Source organism: Bubalus kerabau, chromosome 20 (assembly GCF_029407905.1).
Source record: "Bubalus kerabau isolate K-KA32 ecotype Philippines breed swamp buffalo chromosome 20, PCC_UOA_SB_1v2, whole genome shotgun sequence".
In the NCBI taxonomy this organism is placed as follows: Eukaryota; Metazoa; Chordata; class Mammalia; order Artiodactyla; family Bovidae; genus Bubalus; species Bubalus kerabau.
In genome coordinates, this window is record NC_073643.1 from 59,611,840 (window position 1) to 59,627,370 (window position 15,531).

Below are 15,531 nucleotides of genomic sequence, written 5' to 3' on the forward strand. Positions count from 1 at the left end.
GGGGGCGGTGGGTGGGGGGAGGGGTTGTTAGAGCAGAGAGGCCTCCAGGACTGGGCACTTACATCCTCTTTGTACCTGCAGCCCTGCCTGTAGGGCCTCTTCCCCAGACTCAGAGCTGGGTTCCAGCAGTCTATGGGGCCCCCGTCCCCGCAGGCTCACACGGGCACCTGCTGTGTCCTGGGCGCTGGGCGTAGGAAGGCTGAGTCAGTTATTTATCGAGCATTGACTACATGGGAGGCACTGTTGGAGGCCCTGGGAGCCCGGTAGTGAATAAGACAGCAGAGGGCCTCGCTCTCCTGGAGCCTGGAATCCCATGGCGGAGGCTGACGAGGATGCCATCGAGGCTTCCTCCTCTGGGTGGACACGTGGCTCTGTGAACTCTGGGTGGATTAGTAATGTCTGCAGTGGGTGCAGGTGGTGGAAACAGCATGGCTGTTATCTGGGACCACGCCCGGGGAAGAGACACAAAGGGGGCGAGGAAGCTAGCATGTTCAGTGCACAATTACAGGTGCAATGCTCAAGGAACCAGACGCAGGGGAGGAAGATTTGGTCCAATGTGAGACCTTAGCAGGTACATGGGGCCGGCCCAGCTCTCAGAGAAGAGGGAAAAATGGCACCAAGTCCCTTTGCATCAAGCTAGCGTGCAGGCACCTGGACCCCTTTTTCTGGGGCTATTCCCTGCATCTGTTTTCCCTGGAGACCACCCCTGTTCCTCTCAGCCCACAGGGTTCTGGGTGGGCTAAGCCCACCTCCTACTTCCAGGGGTGGGCATGCGAGCTGGACTGAGCCCATCAGAGGGCTGTCATGACTGGCTCCAGGACAGGCACTTGACCAAGACTGGAGACTGAGAAGGATGACAGGGGCTTGTGTGCAAAATCCTGGGAAAAAAGCAAAGCTCTCTCTAGGCTGAAGTGGCTCTGCTGGGGGTGGGGGTGGGTAACACGCTGTATAGCTGGGGGCACCCCAGGGAGAGTGGGGCCACCAGAGGAGTGACACGGAGCACAGGAAAAAAAAAGAAACGGGGCCCCGTGACCTCTCTCAGCACCTCGATCCAGCCACACCTGAAGTACGACTCTGGGCTCTTCCCTTAAAGGAGTCAGAATATGTTTGAACTCATTTCTGCCACTTGCAGCCCTAGGACCCCAGACTCCATCTGCCTTGAATCTGCAGTGTGAGTTTACGCATGTCCCTTTCTCTTTCCGACACCCAGGCCATCAGAAAAGGGAGCCACAGAGGAAATGATGTCTGAGGTCCCCTGGCAGCCTTGGTACTCTAGCCAGTTGCAAAGGTTAGGACTGACCCTCCCCCACCCATGGATGCTTGGCTGGAGATGGAGAAATCAGCCCTTCTCCTGAGTGAAGCCTGGAGGGTTTGTTAAAACCCAGAGGACTGGGCACTCCCGCCAGGGTCTGAGTCAGCAGGGCTGGGGTGGAGATGCTTGGGGCAGGGTCCCAGGTTCTGCATTCTAACAGGCTCCCCTCGAAGTTCAGATTGCTCCCGCCAGTGACCACGTTTCAAGGACCCAGACCCTAAATCTATTCCACTCTTCCCAGTTGCTTGGGGCAGGTGCCCAGTGCAAAAGTGAAGGCCCAGCCAGGCAGGAGACCATAGCCCTTCAGTTCCCAAGGCAGACCCCCAGTTAAGGAAAAGCGCCCTTGCGACTGCAAGGAGAGGCCAGCCTTTAAACAACACACCGGGTCTCAGCTTCGGCCTGTCCCACTGCTGACCCTTCCAGCCAGCTCTCCACCCTGGGATTTATCTAAGCAACGGGGAGGCAGGCCCCACGCTGGTCTGCCAGGAGCTGTGCGCACCCCGTCTCCGGCTTCTCCCCCCACCAGGCCACACGCCAGCACCCCATCCCGCGCAGCCTGGCTAGCTCTGGCTCTCCCTGACTTACATCTGACTTGGCTGCCTTGAAAAGCCTCCTGGGGCTTTTGGACCAGGGACACCGTTCAACAGAAAACGGCTTCCCCGCTAACCGCCTTTCCAAGGTGGCACTGGCCCAGAGGGCCTGGCTTGGCTCACAGCTCCCAGCTTCGGGACCTCGGGCAAGTTACCTGCGCTCTCTGGGGCCTGCGCTTTCCATGTGCAAAGGGGAAGGAAGCTGCCTCTGGTGATTAGGGAAATGGATTCTCATAAGGTTCAGGGTCTGGCTTACAGAGCGTGCCCACCCCACCCACCCCAGACCAGCAGCCTTGCCAGCACCCAAGAGCTGGTGAGAAATGCAGATTCTCAGGCCCCACCTTCGTCCTCCTGCCAGGGAAGGGGCATTCTAACAAGATCCCAAGTGAAGCCTCCGCCTTCCAGGTCTGAGTGCTGGCACAGGGCTCAGCTACAACCCCTGGTTGTTGCAACATCCCAGGGCAGAGGCGACAACCCCCAGAGGCCTGGGGGACAGCAGGCAGGGGTCAGAGGTCATGAAAGGGTAAGTGAGGGGAGAAAAATCCTCCGGCTTCTCCCAGCCTCCCAACGAATGACAAGCCCCTGGATGGCTCAGGAAAGGGGAGGGGACATGAGGCTTAGTGAGTGGACCACTGGCCTTAACTCATGGTTCAGCCTAGGTAATAAAACAGCAACAACATTCCAGGTCTCAGCGTGGGGGCTTTCAGCAGAGGCTGGCTGTCTGGTCCTCTCTGCAGGTTGAACCTTTTACATTTAAGGAGGCGGATCAGCCTCAGTCAGAGAAGAGGTTGGCAGGGGGGCTGCCCTGAGAGGTGCCCGCTGCAGCCAGGCCCAGCCCCGCCCCCCGGGCCCATGGAGCGGTGCCCAGGTGGAAGTGGGCGGGTGGGTGGGGGTGGCTGGATTCCTCCAGTTCCAGTCTTGAAACACCCCCTTGAAAGCACGAAGGGGCCCCTGAAAGGGCTGGGAGTTCCTCTACCCTTTCTACCCTGTCAGCCCTGCTGAAGGAATCCAGCAGGAAGGCTCCCACCTGCCTGGGATCCACCAGCAGCTGGACTATACCTAGGAAGGGGTGGTGGGCTGGGCAGGCTTCAGAGTCCCAGGGGTGTGCTGGGTGAGACGGAGGGGCTCTTCAGAGAAACTGAGCTGCCAGAGGTAATAAAAACATAACCACCTTGAAAAAATACTAGCTCGATTTTATAAAACCAAGTGGACAACTTAAAATATGCAGGCGGCCCGGAGCTGCCCCTTGGAGACTATTTTGCAGTGACTTCAGCAATACGTGAACCGTGAACTTCCTGATGTTCAAGCTGGTTTTAGAAAAGGCAGAGGAACCAGAGATCAAATTGCCAACATCCTCTGGATCATGGAAAAAGCAAGAGAGTTCCACAAAAACATCTATTTCTGCTTTATTGACTATGCCAAAGCCTTTGACTGTGTGGATCACAATAAACTGTGGAAAATTCTGAAAGAGATGGGAATCCCAGACCACCTGACCTGCCTCTTGAGAAACCTGTATGCAGGTCAGGAAGCCACAGTTAGAACTGGACAGGGAACAACAGACTGGTTCCAGATAGGAAAAGGAGGACGTCAAGGCTGTATATTGTCACCCTGCTTATTTAACTTATATGCAGAGTACATCATGAGAAACGCTGGAGTGGAAGAAGCACAAGCTGGAATCAAGATTGCCGGGAGAAATATCAATAGCCTCAGATATGCAGATGACACCACCCTTATGGCAGAAAGTGCAGAGGAACTCAAAAGCCTCTTGATGAAAGTGAAAGTGGAGAGTGAAAAAGTTGGCTTAAAGCTCAACATTCAGAAAAGGAAGATCATGGCATCCGGTCCCATCACTTCATGGGAAATAGATGGGGAAACAGTGGAAACACTGTCAGACTATATTTTTGGGGGCTCCAAAATCACTGCAGATGGTTACTGCAGCCATGAAATTAAAAGACGCTTACTCCTTGGAAGGAAAGTTATGACCAACCTAGATAGCATATTCAAAAGCAGAGACATTACTTTGTCAACAAAGGTCCATCTAGTCAAGGCTATGGTTTTTCCTGTGGTCATGTATGGATGTGAGAGTTGGACTGTGAAGGCTGAGCACCGAAGAATTGATGCTTTTGAACTGTGGTGTTGGAGAAGACTCTTGAGAGTCCCTTGGACTGCAAGGAGATCCAACCAGTCCATTCTGAAGGGGATCAGCCCTGGGATTTCTTTGGAAGGAATGATGCTAAAGCTGAAACTCCAGTACTTTGGCCACCTCATGCGAAGAGTTGACTCATTGGAAAAGACTCTGATGCTGGGAGGGATTGGGGGCAGGAGGAGAAGGGGACGACAGAGGATGAGATGGCTGGATGGCATCACTGACTCGATGGATGTGAGTCTGAGTGAACTCCAGGAGTTGGTGATGGACAGGGAGGCCTGGTGTGCTGCGATTCATGGGGTCGCAAAGAGTCGGACACGACTGAGCGACTGAACTGAACTGAACCGAACTGTACCCTTTTCTTCAGGCCTGGGATGCAATCTTTGCAAAGTCACCACTTCTACCGATGAGAAGCGGAAGCAGCAACAAATTCTGCTCAGTCCTCACTGACAGAGGCTGGAAGGCAGGTCTTTTTTTTTTTTTTTTTTTTTTTAAGATTCATTCTAACCTATACTCTTCTACCAAGAATACTGAGGGTTGATTTCCTTTAGGATTGACTGGTTTGATCTCCTCGCTGTCCAACGGACTCTCAAGACTGATGCTGAAGCTGAAGCTCCAATACTTGGGCTACCTGATGCAAAGAGCCGACTCATGGGAAAAGACCCTGATGCTGGGAAAGATTGAAGGCAAGAGGAGAAGGGGACGACAGAGAATGAGATGGTTGGATGGCATCACTCCATCCAGTGGACTCAGTGGACGTGAGTTTGAGCAAGCTCCTGGAGACAGTGAAGGACAGGGAAGCCTGGTGGGCTGCAGTCCATAGAGTTGCAAAGAGTCGGACACGACTTAGCAACTGAATACCAACATTCTTCTACCAATGATGGAATAAAAACCCACTTTCTTCCCCCAAGGAAGAGTTTTTCATTAAAGACCTGGTGCGACAGCTCTGAACAGAGCATCTCTGAACTCTAGCCCCCGGATCAGGTGGCCCCTTGCAGAGCGAGGGCTCAGACATGCTGAAAACCGACGGGACCACAGCTGAATCCTTAAAGGGGGCCCCAGAGGACCACCGCCCCTGTGCTGACGGTGTATGCTCCCCAACAGAGAGAAAAAGGGTCCTTCCCAGCTTCACTCAGCAGGCATTTCCCTCGGAAGTGACGCTTCCTTACAGGTTAGGACCAGAGAGGGGGAAGGGCTTGCCTAGGTCACACAGCAAGCCAGGGGCCAAGGGCTCCCAAACCCCGATGCTGTGGTGCCCTTTAACAAATCCTTTAACTCTTGTGGTCAGCCCCATGAGGGCTCGAGCTGGTCTGCCCTGTCTACCTGCCACCTGCCCAGGGCCCAGGACAGGGTCTGGAACTAACATTTGTCAGAGGGATGTATGGAGATGGGTGGATGTAATTTCCAAGCCTGGACCCACTCAAACGGTCAAACTGCAGGCTCTTATTTCAGGACAAAGGGACTCAGGCAGCAGTTATCTGTGTGCTGAGCACCAATGGCCACTGCGGCCTGCCATGCCCTCGGTCAGGTGACTGGACAAAAGGCAAGACCTCACAGGTCTGGGTTCCAGGCAGAGAAGAGGTCCTCCGGGGCTCAGAGGAAGGCGAGATGAAGCCCACCTGGATGCAGATCATCTTTGGGGGGGCTTATGATGTGCCAGCATTATTAAGGGGCTGCAAGAAGCCTTCATGAAGCAGGTGGCCTCAAGCTGGCTCTGGGGGAGTGGGACTTAGGAGGGAAGGAAGGAAGGGGCTTTTGGGTTGAGGTATGGGGTGGGCTGAGAGCCAGAGGCTGGGCCTAGGAGCAGAAACCAGCTGGATCATGGGGGGCACTAAGATGTGGGAGCAGGAGAGAATATGCCCTGGGTGGGAGCCAGATCAGGTGAGGCCCTGAACGCCAGGCTGGGGAGTTTGGACCTGATTTCACGAAGCACTCGGGAGCCCCTGCCGGCTTGGGAGCCAGACAGTGACGAGCTGCTGAGAGTCAACACCCCCATTTCCCAGCCCCCTCTTTCCTGGCAACCCCACAAACGAAAGCGAAGCACAGGAGGCATGAGGCTGGGTGAGCAGGCTGCGGTCTTGGGCTGGGATGGCATTTGCCCCAAGAGGAGTCACCAGGTGCCATCGGGTAACAGAAGGGCTGTTCTGAAGACCAAGGCCTGAGTCCACCACCAGGCACGAGCAGCCCTGGGTCTCCAGGTGCTGACTGGCCGTGGGGCGGAAGGGCAGAGCCTTTAAGACCGCCCCCTTCCTGAGCCCTGCCCCAAAGGAGCATGACTCGGCTGAAACCCAAGGTCAGCCGCACCCTGCACCCCCAGCGGGCAGCAGCACCCTGGCGGTGTTAAGGACGTTCTGCAGGGACCCTGCTGCAGCTCTTCCGTCCTGTACGGAGGGGAGAGTGGTGGGAAAGGGAAGACTCGCAGAATGTCCCCACCAGGGAGCCCGCAGAGACGTGGTCCCAGCCTCCGCTCAGGGAGGGTGGGCTGAGGGCCAAGCTAGTGAGGGGGGCGGGCAGAACTACAAGTTTGTGAACAAGGGCCTCTTGCTGATGGAGGCTTCCTTCAGACCTCAGTCTCCCCATCCATTAAATGGGCGGGTGGGGTCCGCTTAACTCCGTGACCCCAGAGTCTGCACACCCCCAGCCACCTTCCCTAGCGTTCCCTGCCCCTGGCATGACGCCCTGGGATTGTTCATTAACTCCTTCCTGATACAGATCTTCTTTCCCCAGACTGGGAGCGCCTTCAGCCCAGGGGCTGGTCTATCCACCATCCCTCCCTCTGGCTTTTGTCCTAGGCCAGAAGCCTTGAAGACGCTCAGTGAAAAAAGCACGTGCAGCAGGAGGAGGAGGGGCAGAGACGCTGGTTGTCCTTCCAGGTCCCAGCTGTGTGGTGGGCGAGAAGACTCTTTTCTGAGGGTGGACGAAGTCTTCCAGAAGATGGAGGTGAGAACCCCCAAGTCAGGCACAGGGTTTAAATGCAGGAAGGGATTTAAGAGACCCGTCGGGGCTGAATAAGTATTGGTTCCGGCCCTCGGCAGCTTCTCTGCCCACTTTCAGGGTAAATTCAAAGCCGTCGGGTGGGGGCATTTCATTCATTGAGCTGGCGGCTCTCGGGGTGAATAAGACAGGCCAGGCTCACTCAATGACTCCCAAATGCAGACTGGCTGTTCAAAATGGCCGGGAGACCTGTACGTTCTGACCAACGTCAGCTCCACAGGGGTCTGCTCTTTGAACAGCGAAATTGGCAGAACTGAGAACAGGATAACGCCCCTGTCGTTAACAGCAAAACAGAACCGCAGCTCCCTCGCCGGACAGATCCTAACGAACCCTGGGTCCAAGCGGAAACCAGAACTGAAGTGAAAACTGATCTAAAACGGAATTAGAAGGAATACATGTCCATCTAGACATCTGAGGGGTACAGCCAAAGCTGCATGCAGAGGGCAACGCGTACTCTTAAAGGCCTCACTGTTATTATAAGAAGGGGTAGACGGCAGAGAGACAGAATGTCAGCCAGATGCACAGGCTGAAGCCTAGACTGCGCTTCTTAAAAAATGATCTTCAAGAACCACTTTTACTTGGTACAGTGTTGTATTGCTTGAGGTCTACTGTTTCTGTAATTAAAAGCCACTCTTGACAGTTTCTCATAAAGTTAACAAATATCTACCCTACGCCCCAGCCACTCCACTCTTAGAGAAATGAAAATATATGCCCACAAAGAGATTTGTACACAAGGGCCCATAAAAGCTTCATTCATAACCACCCCAGACTGGAGACAAGCCAAATGTCCATCCACAGGAGAGTGGACACAGCACACCGAGGGGCGTCCACCCATCGGTCCACTCCTCAGCAATAAAAGGAACCAACCATTGACACCCTCAACAGCGTGGATGGATCTTACATCATCCAGCGGAAAGGAGCCAGACACAGAAGGGTATGTATCACATAAATCCACCCAGTTCTAGGCCTGGCAAGCCTAACGGTGATAGAAATCAGAAACCGGTTGTCTCTGGGAGCAGGAGGGCACAAGTCCACTTTCCAGGGGAGCTGCAGACGTTCTCCAGCTTGACCTGAATGGTGGCTATACAGGTGTAGCGATCTGACAAGACTCAACAAACTGTAACAGAATCTTTGCATTTCACTGAATGCAAATCATACCTCGATTTTAATATATTTTTTTAAACAGTCACAGTTGAAAACTTGGAAACATACCAATGCCCAGGCTCCATCCCCTGGGGATTTGGGTCCTGTATGTCCAGGCCTGGGAACCTGAATGTGTACCAAGTCACTCAGGTTAATTCTGCTACCAGACTCCGGTTAGGGTGACCTGCCCCCGCTGCCGGCACACCCCCTCCCCTTTGCTTATGTTGGGTGATTTCTCATCTGGAAGTCGGTGTTTAGAGACAGAAGAGCAATTTCCATCCTCTCTGCCCTCTCCCTGCCCCCCAACCCCTGCCCCTCAGCCGTGGTCTCCAAACGAAGCCTCTGAGCAGGTGAGGTGGGCAGGGATGCCCTGACCCACGCCTTGTCCAGGGTGGATGCACTCCAGCTCAGGCGCCAGGGCTACCTGCTCTGGGGAGGTCAGAGGCACGGTTAATGGCCTGTGTACCTGTTAAACAGCATGTCCGGGCCTTCACCCCGTGTTTACAAGAGCTCAGGGCAAGATTCGCTGGCACGGAAAATGCTTTTATGCCCTGACGAGCAGTAGCCTGGCTGCCTTGGGTCCCGGACCTCTGCCTGGTCCCCCCACTCCCCGTGAGGGCCTCCTGCCCCCTCAGGTTGACCTGGCTTCTACGCTGCTGCCCCTAAACCCGGCCTGATGCTATTTCTATCTCCACTGCCTATGTGCCCAGCGCTCCACCACCTGGTTCCTACTCCTCTCTCCAGCTGGGTCCCCTGAGAGGCTTGTTCAACACACAGGCTTGTCTACTGCCTGCGCTGTGCCTCTGCACCCGCTATGCCCCCCTGCCTGGAATGCCAGCCCGCCCTGTCCCTCTGCCAGCTCCAGCATCACCTCCTCTGAGAAGCTGGAACGTCTCCTGCCTACACCCTTGGCATCTCACACCCAGTGAGAGCAGTCACGGGCGGCGGGGTCACCAGGGGCAGTCATCCTGCCAAGCTCCCTCCCTCTCTTTGGGCTGCGAGCTCTTTGAAGGCCAATATTCTACTCCAAATCCAGAGCCCGGTGAGAACAGACCAGAGCAAAGAAATGAGGCACGTTTAAGAAAAAAAAAAGAGCTCCCACTCACACTTGAAAGCACCCCCGCGCCCCCCGCCGGGAATTTCCGCACACAGGGCTCCTCCCCAGAGAACCTGTAAATTCACTTTGGCCGAGATAAGTTGGCCATCACGGAGGAGCAAGACGTGAGCCTGAAGACCCTCAATGATGACCTTTGGCAGAGGTTGGGAGGCAGCCCACACCCACCTGCTGACCCTGGGGTTCCGACCCTCACTGATGACCTTTGGCAGAGGTCGGGAGGCAGCCCACACCCGCCCACTGACCCTGGGGTTCCAAGGCCAGCCTGGATTCCCACTCGGACCCCTCCCAGCTATAGCCTGGCTGCACCCCAGGTGTCCTCAGTCATTTATTTTCCAGCTCTTTCCTGTATACAGGAACGTGCTGAATGACTTGTGAGTGTCTTATCATTTCGGGACCTTTGGAAAGACCTTCAGATAAAGCCTGACAGGGTCCCGAATCCCTTGACAAGCTGACAGGTGGAGAGTGAGCCAACACCACCCTCAGAGCCTGCCAGCAGGGGTGGGGGGGCGAGGGGGGCTGACACTGGGGTAGGAAGGGCCCCCGGAGAGGCGCAGAGAAGGCAGAATGAGTAACTAGGGGCAGAATTAAGGTGCTGAGGGGGCCCACACACTCACCCTCCAACCCTGAGGACCTTTGTCTTCCATGTTCCCCAGGTGCTGGTACAATTACAAGTCTGCGGTGACTAAAGCTCCGCAGAGCCCAAACTCATGGCTGGCTGAGGGAACGCTCCTGAAGCCTGACCCTGGCGCTGTCCAATCGAGGCCAAGTCCTCTGGGCAGCCCTCAGTTTGCCCATCTGTAAAATGGGTGCCACCGGCTCACTGGGGCCTGCTGACTACACAGCTCGTGCCAGGTCTCCCGAGGGTGAGATGGGCAGGACGGGGCAGGGCAGGGCGCCCGCAGCTGTGCCACAGGTCGTCCAAGGGCAGCCCCAGAGGACACGAGCCCGAGGCTGCGCCTTGGCCCTTGCCCACACCACAGTGACCCGGGACCTCGTGACACCCTCTAATCGGCAGCTCCGAAGCCGAGCCCGGCTTTACAGCTTACCACAGGCTTATTCAGCCTCATCTCCCTCAATCCCCTCAAGGACGCCGTGAGGCCGGCTTGGCGTCCTTGCTGCCTGGACTGCGAAGCTGAGGTTCAGAGTGGACCGGGGAAATCACCCAAGGTCGTCTGCCAGCTAAGACAGAGGCGCAGTCCTTGGTCTTGGCTCCCTGGGGACAAGGTCCTGCCTCTCATTCTCCGATAACCCCTTAACCAGTTTACTCCACCCATTTTACAGATGAGGAAACTGAGGCCCCCCAAAAAGGCTGCCCAAGGTCAACGGGGGCAGGGGGTGCTGAGCCAGGCCCAAGACCTCCAGCCAGTTCCCCACTCTTACCCTATGGGGGGTTCTCCTCCAGGGCCCGCCAGCCCCTCCATGCCATTCTGATGGAATTCCTCCCCCACTGCACCCCCATAGCACCCCGCTCGCCGTGTGCCCACCCCACACTCCCCGGATGCCTCCCTGGTCGAGAGGGAGGCAGGCGGTTGCTAAGTGCTCACCACCCGCTCGCTCTCTTAAAAATAAACTCCTTCTGGCTGGGAGTCTCTGGATGAGATTCCCCTCCTTTCCAGCCAAGAAAAAATTAAAAAGAAATTAAAAAAAGATCTTCCCCATGACATTTATTTGAACAGCAGCAGTGCCAAAGCAGGGGCCGATTCTCCCAAGTCCAAGTGGAGCCGCGCACCACTCAACCTCAGCCCCGAGACCCTCTGTTCAAGTGTCCGGGCAGTTACTGAGCTGATTTATTTCCCCAGGCAGGAAACGGGGGCCAGGGCTGCCTCCCAAGCCTCTGGGGCTGGTCCTGGGGGAGGCCAGGATCTGGCAGAGCCCGAGCAGTGACCAAAATAGCCCGGCCCAGCACACACCTCCCTCCGAGTGCCCGGGAGGGCAGCCCACAGGTTCCCCTCCGGTCCAGGACGAAGCCTCGGCCACCGGCGGAGGCCCCTGCGAGCCTCTCTCTGACTTCCCCAGGTGGGAGGGGGACCAGAGCCTCCAGTGCAAAAGAGGAACCCCCAGCAGGAAGGGAGAGATCTCGAGAAGGATGTGTCCCGCTGTCCCTGCCGGCTGTCCCTGGGGGCCTCCGTCCTGCCGCTCCAGGTGGCTGGACGTTGGCACTGCCACCTGCCCTCCGCACCCTCGGAGCCGCGCCCCCCTGTCACCTCCACCTGCTCGGCCCTGCCCTGGAGAACCAGCTCTGGGCACTTGGTCCTTCAGGCACCCAGGGACACTCCCTCAGGTACAGTAGAGGACACGCAAGTGTCCGCAACGGGGAGCCAGAGACAGAAGCCCCACTTGGGGACACACACGTGCACAGACAGGTAATCGGAGATACAGTCACACACACACACACACACACACACACAGGTTCACACAGATGCACTCCAGGGGGCACAAGGGCACGCATCCCAAGACACGGACACACAGGTATCACAGACACACACACCAGAACACTCACACGCACTGCCCAGAGCACAGAACAGCAGACACACATGGGGACACGCGAGTGCCGGGAGAAACAGCCACCCCTAGAAACACACAGACACTCCGGGGACACGGAGATATCTGCAGACCCCCAGTGAGATGGAGACACCGGAACACACACACACACACACACACACACACACACCTGGCTCCTTGCTCTAGACGCCCCAGCCCTTTCGCCAGGGGAACAATAACAGCCCCGCTGGGGGACGGAGCGAACGACCCTCCGTCCCGCCCTTGGTGGAACTGGGGGCCCCCGGGGCGGGGAGGAGGTTGGGGATGGCGGGGGCGCGGGGACTAGGCGGGGGCTCCGCGCGCCCGGCTCCGTCTCCCTCGGTACCTGGGGCGGCCACGGCGCTGCGCTCGACCGCGCTCGGTTCCGCGCGCCAAGGGACTGCCCGCCGGCGCGATCTCTGGCCCGCGGGGTCCGCGCTTCGGGCTCCCTGTCGGCGGGGCTCGACCTCGGAGCTCGCGGTCCTTGGGGCTCGGCGCTGACTAGCGAGCCGGGCTGCGGCCAGGACCCGGAGCTCGGCGCAGGCGGCGGCGTGGAGGAAGCAGTAATTTATAAGCGGCTTCTTCCTGACCTCGCGTGTCTGTTGTCTGAGCAGGCAGCTCTCAGCATCACCCATCCTGCTGGGTGGAAAAATACCAGCTTGGCCGGGCCGGGGGCGGGACCGGGGGGCGGGCCCGGGGCGGGTCTGGGGCGCCGGCCACGCCCCCACGGGGAACACGCGCGCGCTCGCTCTCACTCACTCACACACACACACACACACACGCACAGGCACACACCGCATACGCACGCGCGCTCGGGCTCGGACACAAAGAGCCCCGGGCTCGCAGAGCGCGCGCACACGGCCTCGTGCGGCGGGCGAGCGCTCGGTCCCCGCTCCCCCAAGTGGCGCGCGCCTTTCGAGGCACCCAGTTACAGCCTGGCGCCAAGGAGGGCGGGGCGGGGGTGTGGGTTGGAGGGCCAAGAAGGGGGGTCTTCAGCCCCCTCCTCCGGTCTTCCGATGAGGAGCGGGAGAGCCCAACCCAGCGCAAGGCACCAAGCCCACAGCTAGCCCTCCACCTGGCTCAGGTGGTGCGGCCGGGGCTCCCGAGAGCGGTGGGGTCCAAACCACGCCTCTGCTTCCTCCCAGGTTCTTTGAGCCTCTGGATGCCCCCCACCCCCCCAGTAAAGCCCCGCCCGACCACTTTGCCCTCCCACCTCCTCCCCGGGGGCCTTAGCACGACCCTGGGACAGAGCGCCCTGGCTTCTGGGCTTTGCCCCTGCTCAGTGACCTTAGGCCACTGCTCGGGCTTCCTCCCTTGACTCAGTTTCCTCAGCTCTCAAATGGAAACACGGGGAAGAGGGACGGGGATAAATTTTCCCTGGCTGCGAGGAAGCCCCGAGGTGAAGAGTGCAGACAGCTCAGAACAGCAGCTCCCCGGCACTTAGGTGCCAAGCAAGTGTCTATTTTTAAATGAAAATGGGGAATGTGCCATTATTCTTGTCCTTATTTGCATGGACGGGCTGCAGAGACCACGTGCCCAGCCTGAGGGCCGTGCTGTGTGGCTTCCAGCATGCCCTTTCTCTCTCTGAGCCCAGCGCTGACCTCTCACCTTCTCTCAGGCCACCTCCTCAGCTGGGCAGCCCTGTGCAGAGAACCTTTTAGACTGAGGTTTAGAGAAGAGATACCCAACAGGGGCCTCGCAGAGAGCCACCCTTGACGCCAGACCTGGCCCAGCCCGAATCCAGCGCCTGGAAGCACTCTGGAGCGCCCTCCAGAAGGCAGACGGTGGGAGTGACCCTCCACCTCTCCCTGGTCTGCTCTTTGAGGCCCCTGCTGTCCATCTTGACTTTCTAGAGGCTGCCCCCACCCCTCAGCTCCAGCCCAGCCAGCCCCTGGCCCCTGCCTTCCCACGCCTTTCTCCAGGCCTTGCCTGACCCCCTCTGCTGACCCAGGTGCCCCTTCCTCCAGGAAGCCCCCAGGGGCTGGCAGTGCCCGCAGCATGGCAGCCACCCGGGTGGTGCCCACTCTTGGCCCCCTCAGCTCTCTCCTTTGAGTTCAGAGCACCTGCACCCCTTTTACAGGTGAGGAGACCAAAGTCTGGAGGCTGGGCGGCTGAGTCCCCACCCCGCTCCCCTCCTGGGGTGCATGGGGCTTGAGTTGAAGGAAGGAGCAGACACCCCGCAAAACCTCCCTGCAGCCCTGTGCATCACTGCACACAGCGTGGAGTGGCAGGTCCCCATGCAGGGAGGTGACTGTGGCGTTGAGGATTGAGCTGCAAGGAGGCTTGGACTGAGCCAGCGAGCGTGGGCTGGGGGGGCCATTGGCGCTGAGCTGGGCAGTGTCCTGTCTGGGGCTTCGGTTTGGAAAGGCTGTTGGGACAGCTGACCTCTGGGTGGGTCAGTGTAGCGCAGCCCGTATGGGCACAGGACTGCGGATGGGGCCCTTTCAACTGCCTGCTTTCTTCCTCCAGCCCATCCGCTCCCCGAGGGACAGGACCTTGTCCTGTGTGCCTCGGTCAAGCCCTGGGCCCGGCACACAGCATGTACTCAACAAATGTTTGTTGCATTTATCTAAGGAACCCTTGAGTGGCACTGAGCTACGCCGCCTCCCACGGGGCACTGTAGATACATTTAAATGCCTTAACTTGCCGACTCTTGAGACCACACTGTCAGGGTGGCACTAGCCATTGCCCCCATTTTACAGAAAGGAAAACTGAGCCACAGAGAAATGAAGTCGCTTGCCAGGGGGCTGGTGGCAGAGCTGGAATTCAAACCCAGGCCACCTAGTTCCAGAGGCCACACTCTTAACTGAAAGGTTTGGGGGGTGGGGGTGGGGGCGGCTTCAGTGGCTGCTGGACAAAACCCAGCCCCAGAGGGCAGAAGGGGGAGGGGGGAGGAGAGCGGAGGCGGAAAGGTGATGGGAAGTGCTCCGACCTCCACCCAGGGCGAAGCAGAGCCACCCGGAGCCTGGAGACCCCCAGGGTCCACCCCTCAGGTTCCCCCCACTACCCCACCACCGCATTCTGTGGGCCTTGGGCCTGCGGGCCTGCTTTCTGGGCCTGAGTGGACGATCAGAGTCCGGCCTCATTGTGACAACAGGTCTCAAACTTGGTTGAGGGTGGGGAGGTCTGCACTGACTTGGCTTCCACTGGACTTCAAAATATTTTGAGTTAATTGCTGTGAACGAAAAGTTGCAAGAGTTTTACGAACCGGAACATCTGCCTTCTCTGGAAAAGGTGGCAAGATGGAGCCACCTCTGGCCCCTGATCTACGGTGGCTTGGAGCTCAGAGGTGTCGGCCTCCCCCTCACAGGGGGTGTGGCTCCCCAGGGGGCCAGTTCCCACCCGGCTGGTTCCCTGTGGAGGGCTGAGTGTGAGGCTGGGGCTTCGGGGGAGGCTGAGGCTCCAGGATCCGGCTGTGAGCACCAAGGAAGCGGACGTGTTGGTGGGAGGAAGGACCTTCAAGGAAACCCGGGCAGAGGTTCCCTTTGGAAGCCCCATTCTGGCCTGAAATTCCCTGGGGACTAACTTCCTATTCCAGGAACGAAAGGAAATCGACTGGGGAGAGCTCACGGAAGGCCCTGGACTCCAAGGGACTGGATGAGACTTTGAAAAGGCTGTTCTCCAATGCTTCCCTCTCAGCAGCTGGCAATAATAAGGCCAAATCAATCCAGGCCTTTGAACAAAACTCGTCCCTGGCCAGGGAATGGTC

The 15,531-nt window shown here is 57.9% G+C and overlaps 1 protein-coding gene across 3 annotated transcripts in view; it reads right to left on the reverse strand.

Moving 5' to 3' along the window:
* SLC6A6 (solute carrier family 6 member 6) overlaps positions 1-12,442 on the reverse strand; it is an 84,200-nt gene extending 71,758 nt beyond the window's left edge. For all 3 annotated transcript variants that reach the window (XM_055557935.1, XM_055557934.1, XM_055557937.1), the window contains exon 1: positions 12,169-12,442. The gene's annotated coding sequence lies outside the window, so the exon portion shown is untranslated. The remainder of the gene's footprint in view (positions 1-12,168) is intronic.
* Positions 12,443-15,531: the final 3,089 nt, after the last annotated feature.